The following is a 10,938-nucleotide window of genomic DNA, read 5'->3' as shown; positions in this document are numbered from 1 at the left end:
AAATCACAAGTTAGTTGAGGAGATTGAATGGAATTTACCTGCATACTTCCCAACTGTTTTTGAAGTGCTGTCAGTGGGGCTGAAATGGCTGTATATGCATCAACTTCATGAAGACCCATGGATTTCTTCAGTTGCACTCTCATTAGGTCTTTGATAGTTGTTGCTTGCCAGAACCTCAAGCAACTCGTGAGCTTCTTCTGAAGTCTTATTCTATAATGCTGCTCTCGAGGCTGTATCCACCATAGTTTGCACATTCACTGTTAATCCATTATAAAATGTTTGGACTTGCATCCAAACTGGCAACCCATGATGTGGACACCTTCTCAGTAACTCTTTGTATCTCTCCCAAGCCTCATACAAAGATTCTGACTCTTCTTGAATGAATGACGTGATGTCATTTTTCAACTTTGCCGACTTTGCTGGAGGAAAGAATTTGGTCAGGAACTTCTATGCTAAATCAGTCCATGTGGTGATTGTTCCTGTTGGTAGTGCTAGTAACCATCCGTTAGCTTTATCCTTCAATGAAAATGGGAATAGTCTCAATTTGATTGCATCATCTGACACTCCGTTTGACTTGAACGTATCACAAATCTCCAAAAAATTGGCAATGTGTAGATTTAGATCTTCCTTTAAATCCCCCCTGAACTGAACTGACTGTTGGATCATCTGGATGATTGTCGGCTTTATCTCAAACGTGTTGGCTTGGACTGTTGGTCTCGTAATGCTCGACCCACTGCCTTCAACTGAGGGAACAGAGAATTCTCTTAGTATTCTGTTCTCTGCCATCTCTACAACTATTACTTCCGGTTCAACTGGAGCTTCTCTTTCTCTTCTTTCTCTGTTTAGTCTTCGAGTGGTTCTTTCAATCTCAGGATCAACAGGAACCACTGGCTGACGTCTTGCTCTTCGCATAAACTGCACATAAAACTAGCAAGAGTAAAATCACACCAAACAAAGAAAAGTAACAAAAATAAAACAAATAACAATTAAGTGAAAATAACACTCCAATCTAGCTAACACAAGAAAATTTTAATGTTAACACAAAACTCAATCCCCGGCAACGGCGCAAAAAACTTGATGCGTTGTAACTACAACATGCATAAATAGCAAGTGTACTAGTCGCACAAGTAATAAAGTGATGAGTGAGTATCGTTCCCACAAGGATTGGTGGCTAAACACTAAGTTTTTCTACTATTTTCAAGTTGGAGCAATCGAGTTGTTTGGATTGAAGGGAGACAAATTAAACTTAAAATTAAAAATTTCTAAATATTCAAATCCAAATGCTGAAAGCAAGATTTAAAACACGGATAAAATCAATTCAAACAAACGAGTAGGGTTTTGACTTCATTCGGACTCTATGGGTTAAACCTAAGCATTATACTAACTCCATATTCACATGCATTGATTGTAAATCGAACTCTCTAAAGTGTAAAATATACCTTCTCAGGCTATATTTCCTTACTCTTCCCTATTAAACTTCCGCACCCAACAAAATGAAGACTAACAGTTCAAAGCTCATTAAGCACAAAGAATCCTAAATTGATTTCATTGATTTTTAAATCTATCTCTAGCATTTAATACTACAATGGTGATTACCTAAGAAGCCTAAGATGAATTATTTCTCAATCTCATCATGTTCATCACATAAAAACAATAAATACAGAATAATCACACAATCAAAGAAAAATCATATGAAAATAATAATCATCACTTCTTTAACCCATTAGAATCCGAACTACATCAAAACCCTAACCCAAAATAGTTAGTTCATGGCTAAATCAACAATACAAATAAAAGAAATGAAAAATCCAAAGTTCAACATAATGAAAATAAGAGAAAAGACAAAAAAACTCCCCAAATGACGAATCCACTGGTTTAATCTCGAATCTTCACCCTTTGCAATCAAAGTTCGCCCAAAACAAATCTAAGAAAATGTAAAAAGCTGCTCTCTGCTGAAAAACGAACTCCCCCTTGTAAAATGACTAAGTTTTTCTTTTATACTTAGCCCAAAAACCTAGGAAAATGCCTAAATGAAACTGTACGTTTTTGGAATTCGCAGACTTCGCCGCGGTGAAGAAGTGAATTAATCCCTCGTCTGCAACTCTCTTCATCACGGCGAACCTTCATGTGGAATTCTGAATTTACAGAATTGCCCTCCGCTTGCTTCTTTGCTTGAATCTTCGATCTTCGTCACTCTCCTCATGGAAACAAGCTTCATAGTGCATCCACTCTGCTTCAGAACTTTCCCAACTTCTGAGATCCACTCACTTCTGAGTCCAAAAACTCCAATTCGCTCCTTATTTGCATAAAATGTCCATTTTAGCCTGAAACACAAAATATAAAGAATTAAGTAGCAATTTAGGTCAAAATGAACTAAGAAGTATCTGAAATCCGACTAAAAGGTCTAATAAAAACAATATAATCCACGGATTATCAGTTAGTATCAACTCATCTTTGCAAAATCATGGAAAGATTAGTTAGGCATTCATCAAAAGAATTTTCAAAAACAAAAAAAATCATCCATAAAAACTTCAATGGACCTTTCAACCATATCTGAGAAAATTGACATCATGCAATGTTGAAACATTGCAGGAGCACTGCACAATCCAAAAGACATTCTTCGGTAGGCGAAAGTTTTGAATGGACACATGAAGGTGGTTTTCTCTTGATCTTTTAGCACAATAGTGATATGATTGTATCCCAAATATATGTTGAGAAAACAATAAAATTCATTGCCCGCTAACCTCTCTAACATTTTATCGATGAATGGCAATGGAAAAGGGTCCTTACGAGTCGCATCATTGAGTTTACAATAATCGATATATACCCTCCATCTCGTGGCCGTTCTTATTGGAATTAGCTCGTTATTATCGTTATAGACCACAGTCATTCCTCCCTTCTTTGGCACTACTTGGACCAGACTTACCCATGCATTATTCAAGATTGGATATATGATCCTTGCATCCAAAAGCTTCAAAACCTCTTTCTTGACCACTTCTTGCATTGATGGATTCAATCTTCTTTGTGGTTGAAAAAGTAGGCTTGTAACTCTCTTCCATTAGAATCTTGTCCCTACAAATTGAGGGACTTATATCCTTTATGTCTGCAATTGTCCATCCAATAACCTTCTTGTATTTTCTCAATACTCGTAGCAATTTTTCTTCCTTTACAACATTCAAAGAAGTGTTAATAATAACTTAAAAAAATTATCCTCTTCTAAGAATGCATACCTCAAGTGAGACAGTAATTGCTTGAGTTCAAGTGTAGGCAACTCCTCGATTGGTGAAATGGACCAAGCTACCATTGTTATAATTTTAATTAATTAAAATTCATTGCCTAAAATTGCTATTTGGTCCTTCACTTTTAAATATTAGTTTTATATAATATTTAACTGTTGAGCAGTTTCTTAGCAGTTATGCCCAACAATTGTCTTTGATAGAAAGACTTATGCGTACTTTAAAAGGGGAACAGTTATAGGTCCCCAATACATGCAATTAATTTTGATTTCCAAAAAAACTCATCGTTCTGAGAATTGCAGTGCATTGGAAAAGTCTATAATCTTTGAAGAAGACAGCAACAACAAATTGTTATGGCTGGAGGTCAGTGATTAAGTTATTTCGCTTCCGCAAATCTCCATGATTGTATGAAGATGTATATGAATAATGATATGAATATATACATTTTGATTATGAGTAATTTTACATTATTAATCTTACATGTGATATCAAAGCCTTTCTTTTAATCTCTGCTTGGCATGTAATTGTTTGTTGCAAATTTAGAGTATATTGCTTAAAATTTGGACTTTTTATATTAAAACCCGTAACTTTAATAGGACATAATTTCTTGTATAAATCATATGTATTTTCAATTTTGGTATCATTGGAATCCTTGTTAAAAGAGCTTTCCAACGATATATTATTTGTCCAAAACGGAGTTGTGGCTGCAAAGTTATGCTAGTTTAAAGTTTCAATAAAAATTATCGTTTGGATGATTTTGGCAGCCATTTACAACGTTAATTTGGGGTAGGAACGTCATTTGGGATGTCACCGACATAGGCCATACGTCCACGTTCAAGTTTCTCCTCTAAAACGTCAGAAAAATGGCTGGAATTGAGCTATTGAAAATTGCTGAAAATGGGTTAAAAATTTGCAGAAAGTGGGTCAACAAGAACCAGTCAAATTGGCCCAGTCAAGGCTAAAACGGGTCAAATTGACATAGTCAAAGGTCAAACCGGGTTATTTTGACCTGGTCAAACTTGCCAACAACCCAATGGGTCAACCCAACCAATCAACAAGTCAAACCGGGTCAAATTGGATCAACTAATCGGGTTAAAAGTCAACCTAACCTACTCAAATAGGCCAAACAGACCCGAGTTGACCAATGGTGCGTGTGCACATGTGAAGGTGCACGTGAGCGCATGCATGCACATGTAGCGTGTGGGAGGGCCATGTTGGTGCGTACGGGTGTGTGTTGTCTCTTGGAAGCGCATGACGGCGCATGGAGACATGTGGCTGCACGTGGTTGAGGCACGATGGCGTGTGTGAGTCGGTGACAACGCGTGTGATGGTTTTTATGACATGTATTAGTCTGTTATGCATAAATAATGTGATATTCTTGTTTTGATTTATGTTATGTTGTGTTATATGCAGTAATTCATGTTATAACAATATAATGTCTTATAATCGTATATATTTAATTAATTTAGAGTAGCCACAACATCTACATTATGATAATATATGCATTAAGTAATATTTATTATGACCATATTAAAGTTAATGACATTGTTTTGTAGTTAATCATGTTAATATAATCATTTTACCCGCAAGGAATGTTATATTTTCATGATTAATTAGGATGAAATAGAAATTATTCTTATTTCTTAATTAGCTCACAAGTATAATGAAATATTAATAATTTTTAGTTTCATCATTAAAGGATAATGAATCATAATATGTAATGTCTTTACCCACAAGGAGATTTTTGATATGTCGATTCATTTATGATTTGTTATTTGTTTTACATTGGTAAACTTATAATTGTTGATAATGGTTTGTGCCTCATAATTTATTTAGTAAGCATATTTGTTGATATACCTACAGTTGATTAAAACTTTGATGATGGTTAAGGATAAAGTTCCCTATTTAAATGGTGACAACTACAAAAATTGGAGGGAGGCTGTCCTTCTTCATTTGGGGTGCATTGATCTTGACTATGCTCTTCGTAAGGAAGAGCCACCTACACTACAGATACTAGCACTCAAGCCAGATTGCTTTGTATAAACGGTGGGAGTAATCCAATTGTTTAAGCATGATGTTTATCAAATCTCACATTATGAGTAGTATTCGTGGGTCGATACCAGAGTGTGAGAATGTTAAAGACCTGATGGATGCAATTCATGCTCAATTTGAAACATCATATAAGGCATTAGGTAGCACCCTAATGAGTGGATTGACATCCATGAAGCTCACCGGTGTTAAAGGAGTTCTTGAGCACATTATGAAAATGAGGGACATTTCTACTTAGTTGAGATCCCTTCAGATGGTGATTAATGATGATTTCCTAGTGCATTATACCCGGAACTCTCTCTCATCTCATTATACTCCTTTTAAGATATCCTATAACACACAAAAGGCTAAATGGTCAATCAATGAACTTTTGACCATGTGTGTTCAAGAGGAGGAGAGATTGCTTTAGGAAGTGAATGTGTAATATCCCACCTGAGGTACGTATTTAAGATTTGCTGTATTAGTTAAAAGTTTACTGTTTCAGTTTCAATTGAGTTTGTATGTTGAGTTGGTTGAATGGTTGCCTTGAAATCGGTTGAATTTTGGTGAAGTTTGGAAATCCAATCTTCGCCGGGGCGAAGAAGAAGCTTCGCCGCGGCGACGAGCCTAATACAAAGTTTCTTGAGTTTTCTAGAGAATTCTTCTTTTGGGGCACAATGACCATTCTACCCCTAATTAGTAGGAAAAGTGGGGAGTAAAATGAAAGGAAATTTAGTAGAGATTGTGTTTGGATGGGGGTGTGTATTTGTAAAGAATCAAAGGATATAGATGGAATTCTAAGGAAGGACAAGGGCAAAATGGGAAATGATGCTTATAATTGAACAAAAAAGGGTTAAGTGTAGAGAAACCCTTTAGTCCATCCATTCCACCGCCTCTTCCATTTGCCTAATTTCTCTCAATTTCTCCATCCAATCTTCCAAGATTTCTAAGGGAATTAAGAGGGGTTTGAGTAGAGATTCATCTAAAACATCTAAGCTAAGGATCATGCTTTAGATGTGAGTTTTCTTATAAGTAGTGAAGTTATTTGGTTGTTATTGTTCTTGTTGGGTTTTGAGTTGTAGAGAAGAGACAAGACAACAAAGGAAAGGAAAAGTGCTAAAGAAGTCACCTTTTACACAGGTAAGTAAATCCAACCCCAGTTAAGGTTCAAGCAATCAAATGATGCATATGTATGCTTATGTTATGAGCTGAGATTGATTGTTGAGAATGATATTATTGATGAGTTGATGGCTTTTGATGAGAAGATTGAGCCATGAGAAGTAGAAATGAAGTTGTGGTAACCAAGTGAAGTTTGGTTACATTTAGAAAGAATTTAAGTAGAATATTTGAAGTGGTTTCTGGCCATGTTTAGATTTATTGTGGGGTAGTTTTTCTCCATTAATGGATGGTAAAGAAAGAAGTAAAGATGTATCAAAAAAAGAATAAAGTATGCATGCATTATGTTTGAGGAAATGCCTAAGTGAAATCTGCCCTGTCACAGCCGTGATGTTTAAATGACTTTTGGGCATTTTACGGATTGAACTGGGTGAGACCAAAACATAGAAGTATATCCCTATTTCTAAGCTTTAAAACGAGACAAAACCGTAGCAATCCGAGCTGTATAACGCAAGTTATGGCCTTTAGTGTGACTTGTGCAGAATGACTGTTTTGAGGAAATCTTGTATTTGGCATTTCATTAGTGCTAGTGGCATGAGCTAGCTCTACATTTTGTTTATACACTAAGAAGTAGCTGAAGACTAGTAAAGAATTGAGTATAAGCTACTTTAAGAGTTAAGGAGAAGAGAATAGAGTAGGTTGTGCGATGGGGAACCGTGAGTAATGGGTAGAGTATTCCCGCATGTACGCCGCATTGAGAGAGCGGGATGAGTATGAGATAGAGAAGTGGTGTAGCCCGTGAGAGTGCATGCGGATGAGGGCTATACCGAGTACCCGAGAGAGAGATTTATACTCACATGGCCAAGGGTTCCGAATCCATGCATAAACGAGTCCGATCGGCTAGAATGAGTAGAGGTCACGTAGAGTGGGAGTGAGTCCCGGCCGTGGGCCGTGACTTATGAAAGAGTTATTAGAAAAGAGTTCTAAGAGAAAGAGAAAGAAGAGAGAGAGTACCCAAAGAGAAATGAATAAGGAGTTGTAAGGAAAGAATTAGAGAGAAAGAGTTACGGGATAGATGAGTAGAGGAATTACTTACTAAGCTATTTTAGTGCTCACCCCGTTGTTTTCCTATGTTTTGCAGGATCCAAGTGAGGACACAGTCGGATGGATGTCGACACGCGAGGGAAGCGGTTACACTGTCCACCAGTTTTAGTATCTTTTGTACATTATAAGTTTGTGTAAAAATGTATATGTTTGTAAAGAATATATATATATATATATATATAATTATATATATATATATATATATATTTAATAAAAGAAAATTTGGGCCCAATTTCTTTATATTATTTTATATGTATTTTATTATGAGAATTTGAGTAGTAGGATATAAATTTTTGTATCAGAGCCAAGATTTTTGGGATTTGACAGTGTGCCTTCTCGCTATGACGTCCGATAGCGACGGTAAGTTAATTCTTTCCTTACTTTAAGTGTTCTTTAGAATTGATCAGTATGGTTGTTTTGTAGATGAGGCGTAGTAACAGGAGGAAGGGTAAAAGTGTGATGAATGAGGGAGAATCCTCCGACCCACCAGAATTGACTCCCCTACCCTTGATGAGATGAGGATTCAAGCCATTGTACAGCAGGTTTTAGCAGAAAGTCAAGGGAGAGTTGTTCAGGAGAGAACTGAGAATCCCGTAGAGTGACTGCCTCCAAGACAAGAGGAGAAGGGCCGGTACCTCAGCCAGTACAAAATGCGGGTGATCCGATTCAGGGGCTTGTAAATCAGCAACAGCCGCCAGCATTTAAGGGTACAAGGGACCCATTAGAGGCAGAGGAGTGGTTTAAGTCCGTAGAGCGGACGGCGGCACTGTTTCCCCTGAATGATAGAGAGAGGATCAGATATGCTAGTTCTTGTTTAAGGGAGATGCCCAGATATGGTGGGAATTAATGGAGGAGACTCATGATATAGCCTCGATGACCTGGGAGGAATTCAGGAGGTTGTTTGAGGCCGAGTATCGAACAAGAAGATCGAGTACATGAGAAAGTCCAAGAGTTTATTCACCTGAAGTAGGGGACTAGTACTGTGAAGGAATATTCGATAAGATTCACTACCCTTGCTCGCTTTGCACCCAGAATAGTGTATCACCAGGAGTTAAGGAGAGACAAGTTTGTGCAAGGGTTGAGTCAGATATTGCTCGAGATGTAATGACAGGAGTCGAGCCCCCTCATACCTACAGTGAAGCTCTAGCACGGGCTTTAAGAGCAGAGATCTATGTGAATAAATACATTGGAAGGGTTGGCTCTAACAGTACCTAGTGAGCATCACCACCTTACAGAGGGAGAGAGTAGATGTCACAAAGAACAGAGAAATAAGGGCCAAGAAAAAGTTTCAACCAAGGAAGAATAGGAGAGATCGCAGTACAAGCGGCCCAGGACGGAAGGTGTCTCCTTGTGTAAGTGTGGGAGGAACCATCCAGGGGAGTGTTTGGGATCAAAATGTGTGTACAGGTGCCGACAACCAGGGCATCTGTGGAGGGATTGTAAAGCCCCCTTCCACTGACGCTCAGACTTTAGAGGTACCACTGCCAGAGTTTTTACAGTGGCACAGGGTGAAGCGAGGCCAGCGCCATCGACGGTAACTGGTCAGTTGTTATTCATGCTGTTTCTTTATATGCTTTGATTGATTCTGGAGCCACTCATCTTTTATATCTATGGAATGATAGAGAGATTAAATTTGAAAACTGTTAAAGTGAGTCAGGCCATATAAGATAGTTGCCTGATGGAGTTAGTGTGTTGACTCAAGAGATGTTGATAGGAGAGTCTGTGGTGATCCATGGTCGAGAGTTGGTAGTGACTTCATAGTCTTCGTTATGCCGACTTTGATGTAATTTTGGGCATGGATTTCCTAGGGAGGAATGGAGTAGAAATTGATTGTCGGAAAAAGAAAGGAGATTTAATCTCGATAATGGAGATAAGTTTAGTTTTGAAGAGGGCCATCGGTTGAGTATATTGATTGTAGTGTAAGAGCTAGGAAGATGTGAGAAAGGGGTGTTCTGGATACATTGCTCATGTAGTACAGAAGGTGTTCACAGTCAGAAATTCAGAGGGTGCCGATAGTCCGAGAATTTTTGATGTGTTTTCGGAAGACTTACCAGGCTTCCACCAGAAAGAGAGGTTGAGTTTAGTATTGAACTGCACCAGGAAAAGCACCTATATCTAAAGCCCCTTAACGAATGGCCCAGCAGAGCTTCAAGAATTAAAAGAACAACTCCAGGAGCTTTTAGATAAGGCTTTATCTGACCGAGTCATTCTCCGGGAGCCCCAATTTGTTTGTGAAGAAGAAAGACGGATCACTACGGATGTGTATTGATATAGAGAATGAATAAGGTGACAGTGAAGAATAAGTACCCGCACCTCGAAATGATGACTGTTGATCAGTTGAAAGGAGCAGCGGTGTTCTCCAAGATTGATTTGAGGTCAGGGTACCATCAGGTAAGAGTGCTGAGCAGGATGTAGCTAAGACGCTTTTCGTATAAGGTATGGGCACTATGAGTTTGTAGTAATGCCATTTGGTTGACTAATTTCAGCCGTTTTATGGACTTGATGAAACGGGTTATCCGATTGTTGGATCAATTCATAGTGGTTTTATAAGATATCCTGGTCTACTCTAAGGCGAGAGAAGAGCATGAGGAACATTTGAGAATAGTGTTGCAACGGTTTGAGAGAAAGCAGTTGTATGCTAAATTTTCGAAGTGTGAGTTTGGCTCGAACAAGTGATTTTCTGGGCCATACTGTGTCGAAGGAAGGGATTTCAGTAGATCCGAGCAAGATAAAAGCAATCCTGAATGGCAGAGACCGAAGACAGTAAAAGAAGTCCGAAGTTTCTTAGGCGGCAGGTTACTACAGACAATTTGTTGAAGGGTTCGCCCGTGGCTAAACCATTGACAGCTCTTACCACACAGAAGACTCTTTTATATGGTCAGAAGCTTGTGAGGAATGTTTCCAAGAGTTAAAGAAGAGGTTAACAACAGCCCAGTGGTAGTGTGCCCAGGAGGGTGTAGATATGATATTATACGGATGCCTCTTTGCAAGGACTAGGTGCTGTGTTAATGCAGTTAGGAGGGTAATAGCATATGCCTTGGTAATTGAAAGATATGAGACGGATACCCTACGCATGACCTAGAATTGGTTGCCGTGGTCTTCACTTTAAAGATTTGGAGGCATTATCTTTATGGTGCCAAGAGTAATATCTACACCGATCACAAGAGTTTAAAGTACTTCTTCACTCAAAAGGAGTTGAATATGAGACAGAGAAGGGGGTTAGAGCTGGTTAAGGATTATGAGTGTGAGATTAAGTATCAACCGGGGAAAGCCAACGTAGTAGCGATGCCTTGAGCAGAAAAGCTTATTTGTCCCGGTCACCAGGCAGAAAGAGTTGATAGAAGAGATGTGTAAGGAACAGATTGAAGTGATTCCGAGAAGGATTGCCAAGTTAGAGGTCCAATCTACCTTACTGGAGGAAGTTAGAGTTAACCAGTGGCTGATGAGTGGTGTC

At 38.4% G+C, this 10,938-nt stretch overlaps 1 non-coding gene across 1 annotated transcript; it reads left to right on the top strand.

The window, feature by feature from the left end:
* The first annotated feature begins 301 nt into the window (after window positions 1-301).
* LOC116146518 lies at window positions 302-408 on the top strand. Its single transcript, XR_004130516.1, has one exon. It is a non-coding gene; the product is annotated as a small nucleolar RNA R71 (small nucleolar RNA).
* Window positions 409-10,938: the final 10,530 nt, after the last annotated feature.

The sequence above is a fragment of the Pistacia vera genome, unplaced genomic scaffold, assembly GCF_008641045.1.
Source record: "Pistacia vera cultivar Batoury unplaced genomic scaffold, PisVer_v2 Contig478, whole genome shotgun sequence".
Taxonomy (NCBI): Eukaryota; Viridiplantae; Streptophyta; class Magnoliopsida; order Sapindales; family Anacardiaceae; genus Pistacia; species Pistacia vera.
This window is presented reverse-complemented; position numbering and strand designations above follow the sequence as displayed.